The sequence below is a fragment of the Theobroma cacao genome, chromosome 1 (genome assembly GCF_053813885.1).
Source record: "Theobroma cacao isolate CCN51 chromosome 1, ASM5381388v1, whole genome shotgun sequence".
NCBI lineage: Eukaryota > Viridiplantae > Streptophyta > Magnoliopsida > Malvales > Malvaceae > Theobroma > Theobroma cacao.
Window position 1 is genome coordinate 22,601,666 of NC_142639.1, and position 15,524 is coordinate 22,617,189.

A 15,524-nucleotide genomic window follows, 5' to 3' on the forward strand; every position below is an offset into this window, starting at 1 on the left:
CGAGATAAGCAAATTAGTTCGTAATATCTAAATAAAACACTATCTAAAGAAGTTTAGCCATGAATTCCAAACAAGAAAATAAAAATAACACAAAAGGAGAGAAATAAACTACTATCAAATCTCGGTTGATTGCAAATCTCTCTTAATTTCTGTTGAATTCTTGCTTGATTCTTAACTCCTATTCTTCAAAAAAGTTGTTGTCGTCTTCATTTTCTGAAAATATGTGCAAGATGCCCTACTTTCCATTTTCCAGTCAAAATTTTTAATTTTAGAAACTAGGGTGGCGACACGGCCATGATTTCTTGGCGTCGAGGCTCCTTGACAATCTTTGGCAGCACCACGATGCTCCTTTTCTAGCGTTGTGCTCTCAACCTTTAGTATGATGCACCCATCTAGCCTAGTGCCATTGCCACAAGCTTCCAAAGCTGCGACGATGGTCTCTTCAATGCCACGGCCTTGAGTGACTTAGTGCTATGGCCTCAATCACCATGCTGCCTTGTGTGCAGTCTGCATCTATCTACCATTTATAGATGTGATTATCACCTTGATCTGGTCTGAACTGAGCAAAGTGGTAAACATAAAAGTTGTAGCCCATTCTCTAAGCTTTCCATGAATCAAAAATCACATCAATTGGACTTCTGTAGCTCAATTTGTCTTTAAATTATTGTAGCATATGCGAGTAACACCTTCACCATACTTATGCTATCATAACTCAATTTCACCTTGCTCATCACATATCCTACACAAAAACCATGATCGACATTGGCATTAACTCTTTTTAAAGTAAATTAAAAACAAAATAAAGTAAAATTAAACTAAAACAACTTAATTTAACTATTCAACATGTAATCTAACTTATATTAGAAAACACCTAAAATGCTAAAATCCGAATCAAAAACTCAAAGGTCTAGCTACTAAAGCCCACAAAATGTGTTAAAAATAACTCTATATAACAAAGTTATCTCCTTGGGGTGATTCCAGGTATGGACAAACCCATTACACTCTATTATGATAATAATGGAGAAGTGGTTTAACTCAAAAGAACTGTGAAATCACAAAGCAGCAAAACATATAAAGAAAGTATCATCTCATACAAGAGATCATATACCATGGAGAAATGGTTGTGATAAAAATTCAAAAAAAAAATAACCTTGTTGATCCATTTATTAAGTCTTTCACACAAAAGAGCTTAAAGGGTCACCTAGAAGGTCTTGGGATGATGGACATGTCATACTTGCTTTAAGGCAAGTGGGAGATTGTTGGGAATGTGGTGCCTTGGAAAGCAAGTATATTCCCATGTTGATTATTCTCATGTTGTTTTCTAGTTATCAGGTACCATGATTTTGTTGAAACATTAAAAATACATTTGTATAAAGAGTCATACATAGGAGACATGTATTTTTAGTTGAATCTAAATACATTGTTTACAGCCATACAATAAAGTTAGTCACTTTATTTTTGTTAAGGCTGTAGTGTCCAGACTACTTCCAATGTAAGGGATGTGATTTTCCTTTAAGAGAATGATAAGTCTCAAATCATCAAAGTAGTTGGCTATCACGACCCAAACCCAAGGGCCATGACTAACGCACTAGTCCAGTAGGCAAAGCTCATCAAACTTAAGCAAGCCTCAGAACACAGATATGCAAAGTAGCAAATAAACAAATGTATCTATTGCTCAAATAGTAAATTCACAATGGATTTGCTTAAATAACAGAAATTCGAATCTTTTTACATACAAATGCACCATGGCATGTATTTCAATGCATCATTGTGCTTAACTAGAAATAAAAGTGCAAATGTGCACTATGTACTTAGGAGTCATAACTTGGCTAACATAATGAGTTCAAGACCGTACAACAATTGAATAGAATCCAATGGCAACACCATGCATACATAAATCGGAACATGTTATAGTTTGAAAACTAAAACCAGAATGCAAAATCAGACTCTAAATCAGCAGAGTGGAATATTGAGTGAACAAGCCTACCAAATGCCAATGGTCAAGCCACAAAATGATGCTAGCTACAAGCTTCCCACATGGGAATCCCCATGAAGCTATTACCTGCACAAGGCCGTAATATGGTTGAGTGAGTCCTTTTATAACTCAATGAGTAAAGGCGAAGGGAAATCAAGCCATAATGAAAGAGTTTTCTTATTAAAAATAGATAGTTACATAAACATGCGATATAATGCAAAACAAAAGTATGGGAGCAATACATCTTTAATCAAACCAAATCATAAGGGAGTCATCTTAGCATATCATATCACGTGCTTGTATAATCAAAGTATCACATGTTATTTTCCTCCAATGATTTATCTCACAATATTAGTTAACAAACCTCGTGCATACATCATGTAAGATTCAAATACAACTCCAAAATAATATATCTTTTCACAATACAGAGTCATCCCCTTTATGGCACATATCAAATCTTACCATTGTTGCCCACCAACTGCATGTATGCTAATTTCAACTAGTCTATCAATGTGGCCAAATAAAACACAACTAGTTAAGCTTACCTTTACAAGTTGTCGCCAGTGCCATTCCTTTTTTGTATACGGGATTATCAAAATAACAAAAGTGAAACCATATATTTCTCACCTCAAGGCTATCTCAACGAAAGCTTATTCACATCTCAAATACCTATTAACAATCAAATACATTCAAATAGTGTAGTATACTACCCACAAATGCATTTCACAATATCCAAATACAACCGTTGAGAGGTCCTCCCTGGATATAATCATGTCATCATTTGGTGGCCAGCTAACAGAAATCAAATAACGTATGGTGCCATAGCAACTGATGGAGTATCAATCATGCTCGGTGCCAAAGCAACCAATGGAGAATCAAATCAAGCTCAGAGCTAAAGTAGCCGACGGAGAGTCAAATCACGTTCGATGCCGAAGCAACAGACAGAGAATCAAATCACACTCAGTGCCACAGCAATCAATGGAGAATTAAATCACGTTCATCGTCGAAGTAACTGGCAGAGAATCAAATCACGCTAAATGTCGAAGCAATTGGTGAAGAATTAAATAACTCTCAATGCCAAAGCAATTGGTGGAGAACATAGTTACAAAGGAAGGACACCACTCAACCATAATCAAATCAATGTTCGAAATTTACCCATCAGACAAAATACATAATTAGATTCTTGGCCATCATTCGAACAACATCTCATATATCAAACTATCATGACTTATCAAGCTTCACATACTCAGACAACTCAATATCAAATTCTATCTACTTCTACTCATTAATCATATAAACACAATGATTCCCCTAAATCATATTATTTGTCATAAACAAGCTACTCCCAAAATATATTCATTATTTCACATATACATATCAACCTCAACAACATCAAGGTTGTACAAAAACTAACTCATTGATCACATAATAACGGACAACAATCCAATGGTTAGGAGTACAAAAAATGAGCAAAACAAACATGCCACCATGTGGCTCACAACTAGACACACAAATACATCAAGCATTTTTTATGAGTAAACATTTTCAAAAAGGCTTGATTCCCGTTTTAAAATCATAGATAGATATATAGTTACATATAGCTTTCAAAAACTTTTACAACAAATAGAGCATTTCTCAACAAGGATAGAATTCATGGCATTCAATTTCAAACAATGGCCTATGCATTTTTCCTCTAGGCAACACAACAATTATGCAGCTTATAGCATCATTATGCATATATACTTATATAGTTTCCAAAGTATAGTTTTTAAACTAAAGGCCTATTCATCTTAACTTGGTGGTATTTTTCTTTACCAATTGTTCAACCTTTGGTGAGCTTATCCATGCTAAATCACAAGTCCTTGGGAAGGTCTCCTTTTAACTTCTAATAATTGCCAAATCTGACCAAAGAATAACATAACTTACAACTTTAAGATCATTTTTCAAAATAGGACTTGATTCCAATAAAGTTTACTTACCCCTTGATGAGCTTCAATTCTCTTCAAGAACTTAATAACTAAAACTCCTTCCTTGCCTCCTTCAAGATCAACTAATTAGGGTAGTTTCGTGTGAAAGCTCACAGCTTAACAAAAACTACAACCATCGAGTTGTGAAGAAAACCAAAAAGTCCTTCAAGCTATCTCATCTCCATGTTCAAGCATCATTAAAATGCCCTTGAAGAGTGCCCTAAAAGCCCTCAGGTTCACCTTGAAATCAAGAGTGGTGGAAGTTTAGTGAGAAGAGAAACAACCTCTCAGTTTGCTAGAGAAAATGAGATAGCCAAGTAATCTCTCTCAGGGTTGATTGATTCCACAAAATGAATAACAAACACATTATTTTACAACTTCTTTGCAACAACTTGATGGTTAAAAACCATCTCAACAAATTCTCTAGCAAATGTTTTCAACCACTACCCATTTGCTGCCATGCAAACAATTCCATATTTTCAACTGTTCAATCTTAAATTTAAGTACCAAGAATATTGATTCTTACCTTTTTACTTAAATTTCCATCTCACATTTGATATTATGGAGTTCAAACCTCATAGAAGAAGCTTGAGAGGTTCGAGTTTTGGAAAAGAAAAGGAGTAGAACATTTCTTCTTTGAAATGGGTGGATTGCCCTATGTTACACCCCCTCCCTTTCATTTTCTTCACATGGGCATTACCTTCGATAAGAAAAGAAAAGTTCTAGAAGAAAAAAGAATGCTTAGGAATGAAAGAAAAACAAAATAAAGATGCCTACTCGTGGACTCCATTCCCTTTTTTTGTGTTTATTTTGGTCCTCAATCATTCCTTTCGTTCATTCTTCACAAATTAACCCTTCTTTCAGACAATTTAATCCTCCTCCCATTCCTTTTGTTTGCCTTGAGTTACATCATGTTTTGATTTGACAAAAATCACATAATTTATTGAACTTAATGTCAAGCATTTGAAATTATCTCAAATACATTTTTAATCCCCTAGTTTACATATTTGTTTGAAAAGTTATACATAATTAAAAAACATCTCACAAGCTTTCAAACAATGCATATTTAGCTAACAATGCAAGAGTAAACATGCCTTGAAATGTTATGTGAATGTAAGAATAAGGCAAGGAGGAAATAGCTAGAGAGAAGTGTCGAAAAGTTAAGGAAACCTTAAAACACAAGCCAAGAGTCCATCCTTGAGAAGCTTAAGTAGATCCAAAGGCTAAAAACGTGCAAAACTTGAAGATTATAAAGCCATAGTCAACCCTGAAGAGTTTGTAGTCGACCCTGTTCCAGAAAGCTAAAGAAAATCATGTTTTGAACAGACTTAGTTGACCTTGAACCAAACAGAGTCAACCTTGACAAGTCAAAGGTAAGGAAAAGTCAAGATTACACAGCCATAGTCAACTATAAAGGAAGCATAATCGACTATAATAGCTCAAACTTGCAAAAAACACACTATCGGGAGATGGATCAACTAGAAGAAGATTATACTCAACTATGGAAGCCCTAATTTAAGAAATTTAAAGAACATAATCAACCCTAGGTGCGTTGTAGTCGACCCTCAAGCTTCAACAATGGTCAGATTTGATTCAAACTTGTGTCTAATGGCTCTAAACATTGCCCTAACTATAAATAGACGCATTTAAGCCATTTTAAAGTAAGAAAAGACCTAAATCAAAGCTTCAAACCCTCAAGAGACTATCCAAAAGCTCATCTTCACTCTCTAGCATCTTTTTAGTCTTCCGTCAAGTTTACAAAGTTGAATCCTTGCGTCATTCAAGCTGAAATTTCTTCTTTCACTGCACCCAAGCTAAAATCTCTTACATCTAGCCTTTGTGAGGCAAATCTTTGCTATTATTCTTTTGTGCACACATCTTGTAAAGGTTTTAGCTTAACCTTGAAAAGATATCTTATAAGAGTTATCGCTTCTCACTTAAAAAGCAAGAATGCCTTTTGTTGATTGTGTAGGTTACCGCTTCATCCCAAGAAAAAGCAAAAACCCCTTTTATGGATTGTGTAAGGGTTATTGCTTGATCTCATGGAAAATTTGTTGTAAGGGTTATCGCTTAATCCTATGAAAAAACAATAATCTTTTTACAGATTGTGTAAAGGTTATGGCTTCCTATTAAAAAGCAAGAAGCCTTAATAGTGGATTGAAATCCCTTAGTTACTAAGAGAGTAGATGTAGGCATTGAAAAAATTGAATCACTATAAATTTCTTGTGTCTTTCTTTAATTTTCCACACTATTAGTTGTTGTTTATATTTGTCTTAGAAAATTAGTTTTACATTGATTTATTGTTTTACATTAGAAAAATATTTTTCCTTTTACTTTTCATAGCTAGCATTTAACTTAGGAAAAATATTTATCTTGATATATTATTTTTGTGCTTAAGTGATTTATTGTTGAAAATTTTTTTAATACTAGAAAATATTTTTGGGTGAAAAAGTTTTGATGTTGATAATTAGATTTTCAAATAAATTTCTATATATACCAATTTACCGCCCCTTAGTATACTTTGAGACTTCTACACTAACACTTTTGACTTCAATTATCTTCAATTATCCTTCCTTTATCCATGCACTTGCAAAATATCCATTTTTCATGCCACCAATGTATCACAATAATCACCAATGTATCACAATAATATTTAAATATATACATACACATTCATTCATTATTTTACAATGGAACGTGGGCCTCGCCAATGCTCCATTTCCTTTAAAACTTTTTCTTACTTCTGCCACTTTGCCCAAACGTAACTCTTTGAACTCGACCTTAAATTTTACCAAAACTGAGCATAGTTCACTTAGCCTCCACCAAAGTTAGGGGTGTTACATTGACTTCTAGTAATGATAGTATTATATGAACTGCAAGTGAGAATCAAGTTTAAACTTAACCGTTACTTAAACCTAATCTCATACCTATGAATCCGCTTATGGTAGAGCTGAAATCCTAATGGATTATGAACTCGTATTCATCTCCTTATAATCTTTGATATTCCATGAGCATGATCAACATATTATGTTGATCTAGAACCCATATGTTGGGATTATAATTGAGGAAAGCATCAGGGAACATGTAACCAAGATATGGACTTCATAGAATAAACATCACTTCTAGTGATTTGAAGAAAATTTGTGATAAAACTAGAACTAATGGTTGATGAATTAGCTACTCATCATATTTAAATACTAAATAGATTTGATCTAGAGTATTGGATCACTAATCGAATGAAATCTACAACTAAGGGACAAAATTTGACATAAGGGATAAAACGATAATTTTGCCTTTTGTCATTAGATGGCTATGAGGATTAATAACATAAGGTTTGCAATTGGATGACCAATATTATGAATTGGATGATTTCATTGAGTAAATTATGTTCAAAATGGCAGCATTTTATGTTGTCTTAATTAAGATAAAAGTGTATATATATATATATATACACACAAGGATATATATGTTGTCTTAATTAAGACAAGAGTTGTCTTAATTTAAAAAATGATATATATATATATATATATATATATATGTATATATATGTTGTTGTTTGAATTAAGACATGGGTTGTCTTAATTGAACAAGATTCTGTTGTTTTAATTAAGTCAAGAGTTGCTTCAATTTGAACTAATCTTGCTAAGACAAGAGTTATATATAAGTTGTCTTAATTAAGATAAGAGTTGTCTTAATTTGGACAAGAATATATATATATATATATATATATATATATATATATGTATATGTTGTTGTTGAATTAAGACACGGGTTGTCTTAATTTGAACAAGATTCTGTTGTTTTAATTAAGTCAAGAGTTGCCTCAATTGGAACTAATCTTGCTAAGACAAGAGTTATCTTAAAAGTTATTGAAATTTTTTAAAGTAAGACATGTCATATCCAAAGACAAGTAGTGTCATAGTTAAGACAAGTGTTGTCTAGATTAAGATAATCATTGTCATAGGATAAAATGGTGTTGGAAGACTCTTACTAGGTGTAGGAATGCACCAAAACATCCATAATGGAAAAAGGAGGTTTCTTGTTTGACAAGAATTCTTTTCTTTATCATTAAGTCTTTTAAAATAAAGGTGGATAATGAAAAAGTAATATTCTTGCTGAACAAGGAAACCTAGCTTATCATTAATTGTTAACGATAATTCTAATTAGATTTAAAGAACTAAATTCTTTAATTCTTTCTTTATCATTTTGAAAAATTATGGAGCATGCAAAATGCATCCATAATCTTGATTTAATGATTGAATGGTCAAGATTGATTCAAGAAAGATTTAATTTTAATTAAACTCTTGGATCATGATAAGTAATTCAAGTGATGGTAGGAGTTAAGTTTTTTGTTAAGAAACAAACTCTATCACTTGTAGTATTACATATACTTGGCCATAAAGGAGTCTTTGTGATAAAAGAAAAACAACATCTAGGTTTTCTCCCTAGAAGCCTTGGCCAAAATTTTTTAGTGTTCTCTCTCTTTCATCTTGGCCAAAATTTTAAAGGCTCTCACTCTTTCTTCTTGGCCGAAATTCAATAAAAAAAAAGAGAAATCATCTTATTGCCATCTTGTGCCTTGCATTCCATACTTTGTCCACTCAAAGTTCTTGTTGAAGGTATTCTTAGAGAATAAGTGGTAAGTTGATTTGGTGGACAAATCAAGTTTTTGGTACAGAAAGTGAATTACTACAATTTACTAGAATCAAGATTTGATTGCATTGCAATGAGAAAGTAAAAACACTAATCCTTTAGTGTTCTTTTTTTTTCTTTTTTTGTGAGTAAATGATTTGCAATATGTTAGCATGCTTGATGTGTTTTATTCCGTTGTATACATGGTTTTATTGTGATTTGTTTATAATAATAGTACAAAAAATAAAACAAAATAATTTTTTTAAATCCATAATCTACACCAATCACATCTAGGCATAAAGATCCAATTCCATCAAAACAAACCAAAATGAGATCACGCTTACTTTGATGAGTGAAATTCCCACTTTTCTAGCTTTAATCTACTAGTAGAAGTGCTTAAGAATCAAAAGGGCAAAGCTTAGAAAACCATCAGCCAAGAGGAACTTCAAACCTTCTTAAACTAATCTTGAATGGTTGGACAAACAAAGGAGTTAAAGTATCAATCCCCACTTGAATAAAATAATGGATTAATTGCCCTTTAGTCCTTGCCTCCTCTATTTACATAACTCACCTCCTTCTTTATTTTTCTTTTCAATTTAGTCTCCCAAAATATTTTTTTCAATTGAGTCCTCCAACTTTTCTTTCTTTTCAATTTAGTCTTTCTCCCAAACTATTCTTTCTTTTCAAGTAAGTCCTTGTAGCTAGGAATATCTTGTCTTCAAAAGATTGATTTTTCTCAACACGAAATGTTTCTAGAAGCTATGAATCAATCTCTTCCCTTCTAAAAAAAAAAAATGCTTCTGGAAGCTAAGAATCAATCTCTTCCCTTCCAATGATCAATTCTTCTCAACACAGAATCGATCTCTTTTTTTCAAAAGATTAATTTTTCTTAACACAAAATTGATATTTTCTCTTCAAGGCATCGATTCTTGTTGAAACAAAATACTTCACATATGTTTTGCCACTTGAGAATCAACTCCTTTCCTAGAGGTTGATTCTTTCCAAGGCAAATTTCACATTTAGGCCATTTTCCAGCTTCTCTTCCATTCTTTTATCCATCATATGCCCTTTTTCTCTTCATTTGACTTAGCAAATTAGTCTAAACGCCCATACACTTAGCTTTCTCAAAATTTCATACATATTCTCATATTTACTTATGGCCATCTCATCTCAACCATCATGGCATCTAACATGCTTGTATATTACAAGCTCATATAACACATATGTCAAGCCCGACCTTATAAAATACTTTCCATGTCATTCATATGATTGACAATATGCTTGCATACTTGGAAAGCCCTGAAAGAAAAATCGTTAAAAGACGACAATGTACCAAATGGTACAATTAAGTTAATTTAAGTCTCGAACTAGATCAAATAGAGAATTTAAAATGAAATTAAGAATATTAAAGTCCCAGAATGGTTTAATATGGTGATTTGGAGTTCGAGGATCAATTTGAAGTCAAACTAGAATTTTTACTGTCCAGGGGCAAAATGGTCATTTGCCACCCAAGGACACAATGGGAATTTTTAGAAAAGAATTTTTTTAGCCCCATTTGACTTATTGGAGTATGATTTGAGTATTGGAGTATAATTTGAGGGTTTGGCAGTGAAAAAGTTTAATTCCAGTGATTTCTAGAGTGTAGGGGCAAAATCGTAATTTTGCCACTCGCGGACAAAATTTGAGATTTTGAGAGAATTTAGATCAAATTTGACAAATTGGAGAATGGTATGAGTATAAGGGATGAAAAATATGTCTATGGGCAATTTTTCAATTTTTGGGGCAAAAATGTAATTTTTGACTTTTACGGGGGTAAAAGTGTAAATTTCAAAAATTACTCCACCAAGACTTTGGATAAGTCTGAGAATTTTACCTAAGCTATGGATATTTGGGACAAGTGTATGGTGAAAATTTGGAAACAAATGGATGGCTAGAATTTAAGGAATTAATAAAACATTAAAAAAATGAATAAAATAATATTATATTATTTTAGCCTTTAAAAAGGTAAAAATTCCGGAATTCTCATCTTCTTCAGCTGTCCAAACCAGGGGAGAAAAGGGGAAAAAAAAAACAAGAATCCTACCTGAAAAATTTGGAGAAAATCAAGAGAAATCAAGAAATCAAGCATTAAAAAGGTAAATTTCATTGATTTTCCTTGTGATTTTCACTACCCATGCATTTTTTTCTCATTTCCATGCAAAATTAGAAAGTGGGTATGGACACCCATGCTGGCCAAACCTCCATGGATGAGTTTTGAGCTTGATTTTTGGTTGATTTTAATTGAATTAAGTGATTTTAGTTAAGTTATATTGAAATATAGCAAAAATAAGCTAGAAATATAATTTTCTCCCATTGAAACCCATTATGCTGAATTTTCTAGGGGAATATTGGCTGCTTATCTTGATGGTTATTTGAGGAATTATGATGAATAATGATGAATTATGAGCCTAGAAAAATAATGGAAATTTTCGGAGCAAAAATACAAATTTTTACCCACTAGGGGTATTTTCGTAATTTGTTATCGGGACTGATAATTTGCACCACACTGAGGGACATTAAGTCAATTTGGGTGCAATTGAGGTATAGAAACTGAAAAAAATTAATTTGGAGTTTAAACGGACGCGTATATCAATTTATCGGGTAAAAGACCGAAATAGGCTAACACCGCATTTAGGCAAAAATTTAGACATTTTTGCATTCCATATCAAGCATTAGTAGTCTAAATTAGTTTAATTTCAATTTAGTACCAATGTGGTGAATTTCTCGATTTTGTACTGTGTCAAGGTGGTGAGTCCTCTAATAAAGGCAAGGGAATTGCACCCGAGGACCAATAGTCTGAGTATTTCGAAAATCCCCACTCTAGACACGGTGAGTAACCTTACCATCATTTTAATTATCTAAAGTATGTTTTTATTCGGTTTTGGTGAATTTTATGAAAATGAGTTCAAATGGTAAATTTTTATGTTTTGTAAACAAAATGAGTTTAAATGAAAATATTTTATAAATTGTCTTGAAACGAAATAACGATTTTGAAAATAGAGTAATTGGAGACCACTGATATGTTGTAAATTTAAAATTGAATTAATGGCTTATGTTATTGTATTGGCATGACTGGCTGGGCTGTGTTTTTATGAATTATATGAATTGCTTTATTTTACCCTTGCAGGCTGGGTAGTAATATATTAGCCCTGTCATGCTGTCAAAATTTTATTGTATGGTGGGTTTGACCTGCTGCAGTGGGCTGGATTCTGTGGACTAGCCTATTAGAGGGGCACGGAATCCTGTTATATTTTTACCTCGGTTGGAGAGGCGAGTAGGGTAACTCCTGAGGTATAACTTTTAGAGTTCACTTCACGCCAAACCACCTCGTGAAGGGGAACTCGGCCAACGTCAAGGAATGGCTATGTTTTCAAAATAAAAACATGACTTTCTAATAGCCTTGGCGGACTCAGTTGGGATAGCCCTCGGCCAAGGTATCCCAAATAACTGAGTATGATAATAATTTTTGGCATGAGCCAAGCTTTTTAAGAAATTCATAAGCCATACTGATTACTTGCTTTAAATAAATTGATTTCATTTGGTTGAAATAAGTTGAAAGATGATAAATTACAGTTTGATGAAATGTTTTAATAGTCTCCTTTTACTCGACTTTAGATATTTTGAGTGATGTTTGTTTACTCACTGGGATTTTATAATCTCACCACCCTCATTTCCACCCATTTCAGGTTCAGAATAGATTGTAGATAACTGATATCGGCAAGGATTACAGTTGAACTTGCCACATCCAAAGACTGTAGGTTCATTTCTTTTGATACTTTTGGTCATTCGTGGGCCCACGTGTCACTGTAAATTAAATTCTATACTTTGGTTATCTGTATTACGGTATGTAAGAATTTATTTTGCTTTTACGCTATAAAAAATTATTTATGCAGTGTTCTTAAAATATCGTTTTATGTGAAAATTGAATATTTTATTGAATATTTTTATTTTATTATAACAGTCATAATTCCATTTTAAACGAATGTTTTAGACATCCAAAATTATTTTTGATTAAGAAATATGTGTTTTCCACTTACATACTATATTTTTAGATGATTTTTGAGATTTTTGGGATAAATGACAAAAAATACCCCTGTGAGACGGAAATTAATATTTCATTTGTTTAAGTTGGAAACAGTTTAAAATCTTTTAAAATGTGGTATTTGGAAACAGTTACCCACAGGGGAAATGAGAAGCTGATATTAAAGCCTTGCGGGGTTTCGGTTGACATTCCGGGTAATGAATGTAAATTGAGACGTCGCGGCGGTTGTCACGGGCTCGATGGGAGTTCCGGGTCGTGACAACATAGTTTCTCATGCTCCAATTCATATGCAACTTAGTTTTCATACTTAAATTCCTTTACCTAGGTTGGGGTGTTACAAATTATGTCAAAAAAAATTAATTTTAATGAAAAAAAAAACATTTAAATTTATATTTTCAGGCTAAAAGTATTGACAATTTATTAATTTTAATTTTAAAATAAATAACAATAAAGATAAAAATAATTATAGTTAAAAGTTGTCATTGAAAAGCCTTGACGTAAAGCAACAAAAATTAATGTAAAAACTTATAAAGGTGTAACAAGCATATTTAAAATGTGTGAGACTTAACATAACATGTCAATTAAGTCCAAAAAATCTAATTTTTGTGAAAAACAAATATTTAAATTTATATTCTTGAGCTAAAAGTATTTATCGATATATAAAACTTAATTTAAAAATAGATAATAATAACAATAAAAATAATTAGAGTGAAAATTAACAATGGAAAGACCTTGACCTAAAGTTGTAAGAATTAACGTAAAAACTCATAAAGTAAAACAAACATTGTTAAAATTTTAACGTAAATGCTTGAGAGTTAATGTAACATGTCAATTAAGTAAAAAAAAATCTAATTTTTGTGAAAATTAAACATTTAGATATGATGTTAATATTAAAAAGAATAATATTCTTATACTTTAAGGTAAAATAGAATAAAAATAAAAATTAAATAATATTTAAAATAAAATAGATAAATTTTAAAATTACCTACATTGTTAACATAAAATGAATAAGTTTAAAAATTATTTATGTTGTTTACTTGTTAACCTGCTATACAGGCTTTTATTATTTTATTAAAATTTTATTATTTAATCTTACAGTGAGGTTAGACTTACTATAGTGATCACCTTGGTTTTGGCTTTAAGTAATAAATAACGCACTCTTAAAAAAAAACGAATAAAGGTAAAAATGTTTATCCCACAAAGTGCAAAAATCAAATTTTAGTTTTTTTTAAATAATCCTAATTAAAACTAATCTGTATCCTTTCAAATTCTCAAATTCACTTTAAATATCCTTACATAAAAAATTAAAAATGTGAATGTTAATATGAGATTTTTTTTATTTTACTGTAAATATATGAAAATAAAGATAAAATATATAAAATTGAAGTAAACATTGTTAAAATATAGATGTAAATATTTATGAATATAGATAAAATATTAAAATGTTAAAAAAATTATGCTTAGCTTTTTATATTCTAAAATAAATTTTAGTTGAAATAAATTTTCTTAAACGTACATGTATAATAATGGTGAAAATTATTCTTTTCTTGTCTAAATATAACATTTAAGTATTGATAACATTTTCAATTAAAATTCTAATACATAGCATTTAACACCATGTTAATGTATGAGTTTAACTTAAAATTTTAATATCATATAACATTATGTTTAAATATTAATATTTATATAATACATAATATACATAACTTTATATATATATTAATGTTAACAATAACTAGCACTTTTTTTTTTTGAAAAGTCAGATGAATTTTATTAATCAGTAAAAATCGATTACAAAATGTACAAGGCATGATTGGAGATTGCCCGCTCAACCAAAAAAGATAAAAAAAATATATATAGATTCAACCAAACTAAAAGAAGAGATATATCAATATACCTATCAAAATGGGTCTGGCCCATTGAAATGGGCCAGCCCATTTTTGATTTGATATGAGGTGGGTTGGGCCATTAAAATTTAGGCCCATATTTAAATCAGGCTTAAATGGGTCAGCTCACCAAATCTGTGGGTTGGGATGAGCTAGTCTTATGGGTTAAAAAATTAATAATTTTAATTAATTTAATAATTTTATATATTTAATTATATAAAAGTAATAATTTAATTACCATATATATTTTAATGTGTTTAATCTTCACTTATCAAATTAATAATTTTAATTTATAAATTAAATCATAAAATAATTTTATTAATAGAAAATTTATTAACTAAAATTATAAAAATGATTTTTTTAAAAAAAAAAAGAAAAGGGCTGACCCAACCCAGCCCATGGGCTAGCAAGGGGTGAGCTGGGTTAGAGATTTCACAGCCCATATAAAAAATGGGCTGGCCCGGCCTGACCCATGTTTTTTCAGCCCACAAGGGCTAGGGCTGAGCTAGCCCATATTGACAGGTCTATATATCAACCAACAAACAGGTTCCACACCTTTACATTTAACAACGTTAACTAACATTGAGTGTTAACAATAATATATAAAATCAATATACATAATATATAACATTCTATGAATACTATTGACATATATAATTATAAGCAACATTAATATTATTATATTTTTATCTTTATATTATATAATAATATCTAAATATTTGACAGTAAATTTTTTTTGATAAATAAGCAATTTTATTATTGATTGTCATAGCTAAAATAAACTTAGGACTTATTTTGCAATGAAATAAAATACAAAGCAGGAAAATACAATAGAAGAACCTCTAAGTACAAATAGGCTAGATGTAGGGATATCTAGCCCTTAACTAGCTTAAATATAACATTAATGTTACAAAAATAACATTTTTATATTTTAACATAAAAAAGTGAGAACAGAGATTAAAATTACATAGAATTTAACATAG

General features: G+C 31.1%; 1 long non-coding RNA gene across 1 annotated transcript; it reads left to right on the forward strand.

Moving 5' to 3' along the window:
- Positions 1 to 10,636: 10,636 nt before the first annotated feature.
- Positions 10,637 to 12,490, forward strand: LOC148764662 (uncharacterized). Its single transcript, XR_016024456.1, has 3 exons — positions 10,637 to 10,709; positions 11,359 to 11,442; positions 12,300 to 12,490. It is a non-coding gene; the product is annotated as an uncharacterized LOC148764662 (long non-coding RNA).
- The last annotated feature ends 3,034 nt before the right edge of the window (positions 12,491 to 15,524 follow it).